Source organism: Otolemur garnettii, unplaced genomic scaffold, assembly GCF_000181295.1.
Source record: "Otolemur garnettii isolate 467f Iridium unplaced genomic scaffold, OtoGar3 scaffold00047, whole genome shotgun sequence".
Taxonomy (NCBI): Eukaryota; Metazoa; Chordata; class Mammalia; order Primates; family Galagidae; genus Otolemur; species Otolemur garnettii.
Window position 1 is genome coordinate 13,812,108 of NW_003852442.1, and position 3,156 is coordinate 13,815,263.

At 49.3% G+C, this 3,156-nt stretch overlaps 1 protein-coding gene across 1 annotated transcript in view; it reads right to left on the reverse strand.

Annotated features, from left to right (window-relative positions):
- The window catches only part of HAS3 (hyaluronan synthase 3), a 3,751-nt gene extending 2,796 nt beyond the window's left edge, over nt 1–955 (reverse strand). Inside the window, exon 1 of the mRNA XM_012806143.1 lies at nt 852–955. The gene's annotated coding sequence lies outside the window, so the exon portion shown is untranslated. The remainder of the gene's footprint in view (nt 1–851) is intronic.
- Between the last annotated feature and the right edge of the window lie 2,201 nt (nt 956–3,156).

Consider the following 3,156-nt stretch of genomic DNA (forward strand, 5'->3'; position numbering starts at 1 on the left):
GGCGCCCTACTCCTTTAAGCCACAGGCACCGCCCAAGGGTCTAACTTTTGAGTTACTTATTGCCTTGCAGCTCAGGCACAATCCTACTACATTGATGGCCTGTTGTGCAGGGAGTTACTTATTGCCTTGTAACTCAGGCACAATCCTACTGCATTGATGACTTGTTGTGCAGGAAGTTACTTACTGACTTGCAGCTCAGGCACAATCCTACTGCATTGATGGCTTGTTGTGCAGTAAGTTACTTATTGCCTTGTAACTCAGGCACAATCCTACTGCATTGATGGCTTGTTGTGCAGGGAGTTGATGGAGGGGGGACACGAGCTAGGTCAGACTTTTCAGAAATTTTCTCACCACCTCTGTGTTCAGATGGAAGACTGGATAGAAAGGGTGTACCTTACTGAAAGGGTGGAACCTTCAGCCTTAAGGCCATATGTGGCCTTGTAGGTCCTCAAGTGCAGCCTTTTGACTAAATTTGAATTTTACAGAAAAAGGGGTGCAGCAGAAAAAGACGCTTTTCTTACCTTTGGTGCTTAAAAAAGAACAATCTTGAAATTAGAAGACTAGGTTCCCCACCCATGCTGGCTGTGGCCTCAAAATACTATGTCCCTCCCCACATTACAGGTTGCCTTCATACCTATTAAGTGATTTTCCCCCTCATGGAGAAAGAGAGGTGGAAAGAGATTGTATATCGAATGATGCAAGCCCTTTGATACCAGTGAAAACTGTCCAGGGGGAACCTTTCCCCCAAATACTAAGAAAACAAGATACCAGTTTCCCAGGCATATCTAGTTAGATTAGGAAGCAGGAAGCATCTAGAGATCCCTACCCAGGAATCCCTGGTTACTCCTTACTTGGACATCTCCCCCGACTCCCCCTACTTGGGGATCCTCCTCCAGGATTCAAAGCATCTCGATGGTACGGGCTGGATCCAGCACAGTGTCAGAGACACACACCTTCAGAGGGAAGGGACCGTCAGCCTGTTTTGAATTCAGGCCTGTATACACACGCACCTATGCTGCTGGGCTGTTCACTGCCTAAGTGACATAAGCCCCCCCTACATGACTCACTTTCGGCCACTGGCAGATCATCTAAGCCTAATAGAAGTGGCCAGAGGAAAACCAGGAAGGGAAGGAAAAGAGAGAAAGCCAGGAGACCAGATGCTGGGCCTAAAAAGGGAAAAATGCTTAGTGCTGGACAAATTTTTAATCTCTACATAGTTCCATAATATTTCACTATTTCTCTGGGGCCCCTGGGCAAGGGGATAAGTCACTGAAATCATATGGCCGGCAATGTAGGCTAGACCAAGGCCAGCAGATGCTCCTGAGAAGGCCAAGAAATGGCTCCTCTCAGAGGTTACTGCCTGAAGTTATCCCATAGGGTTGTCCCCAGCAGTATCCCCATTTCAGCCTCTGGCTTCTTGGGCAACCTACAGCAATAGTGGTGAGGACCTGCCTACTCACAGGCACCAGTGACATCATAACACACTGCTAGGCCTTCTGTGCCCCCTCCGCACAAACTCCCTTGGCCAGTTGGGCATGGAAGCTGGCAGCAGCTGCCTCTAATCAGCCCCAAGGCTCACAGTCTGATTCTAACAAGTGATGAACCTGGGCTATGAATGCTTAACGTTGGTGGCTGACTCTGCCTTTGTTGAAACTTTTCTTTTTTGAGACAGAGTCTCACTTTGTCACCGTTGGTAGAGTGTCATGGCATCATAGCTCACAGCAACCTCAAACTCTTGGGCTCAGGAGATCTTGCCTCAGCCTCCTGAGTAGCTGGGACTACAGGCATCCACAAAGGATCTCACTCATGCTCAGGCTGGTCTTGAGCTCCGAAGTGCAAGCAATTCACCTGCTCAGCCTCCCAGAGTCCACAGTGTTAGGACTACTGGTGTGAGCCACTGCACCCAGCCTAGGCTTGGTTTCCTAAAAACTTACTTGAGGTAGTGCATGCAAAGAATCCAGATAACCACTAGGTGAGGGAATTGGTTTATGGACCCTGATTGAGCTCTTTGGTCTTTATCTCAATGCAGAGGATGAACCAAAACCCTGTTCTGCAAAAGCCTAAAATCCTTTACTAAAGTTGCTGAGTAAGATCCCATCAGCTTACAAAGACAGACCGCCTTTAACTCTACCCAGTTTTCTCTTTCCACGTTTGGACAGTCACAGATAAGCAGCAATAGAAGACTAAGGGACAGTCAGGGATGGCCATCAGCACCAGTGGGTCCCTCACACACTCCTCCCCACCCCCCAACCTCCCCAGACCCATCTTCATATCCTTGGTCGGTGCCTGGGCAGGGCCCAGGGAGCCTCCTCAGCTTATAGGCCAAGTTTCCCAGGGCTCTGGCCTTCCTGTCCTAACTCCTATTCTTCATATGCTACTTTGCTGCCTTCACTCCAGGGAGGCCCTTCCAGCTGAACCAGGTTTAGGAAAGACCTCTTGTGCTGCCTGGGTATCCCTACTGGCTGGAGCAAGGTTCTCTCCCTTAGAGGGAAAGACACCCTCACCAGCGCTGCTGGAAGACAGGCCAAAATCCATCAAGCGTTCACTGGCTGCAGCCCAGGGCTGCCTTAGGCAGTGATACCAGGGTCATGAAGAGAAAGGCATGGCTCAGGTGCTGCTGATCCACCAGCACCCAAGGGACGTGACAAGAAAAGGGAAATGTGAGGCACAGCAGCTTCTGGAGCGGGGGAGGTTCCTGTGCTTCAAGGGAATAGATGACAAAATCACGTGGTCATTTTATGGCTTGAGCATGTGCCAAGGCTCAAGGGATTTTTTTCCGTAAGCAACTGGATCCCCAGAAAAGTTTCACAAAGGCCCCACAACCCCAAGTGAACTGTGAATCAAATGGCTTTTTAGGCCCTCATCTCTTCCTATGTGGCTGAGGAGGTCCTTGGGCCTAGAAAGACAGAAAAAGATCAAGCTATCAACTCTCAGAGGAATATGACTTTGAACCCCTACCCCCATCTATGCGAGCTAATTTTAGGTGGGGGCACTATAGAAAATGTAAATGGTATTAGATAGCTGGACACGATGTTAGCAAGACTGAGTTGGCACACAGATGGGATACCCAAACATCCACTATTCGAGCATTTATCAAGTGGTAGGCAGCACCCTCCCCTGGCAAATGTGGAGAAGGAGACAGAGGGATGGAGGCAG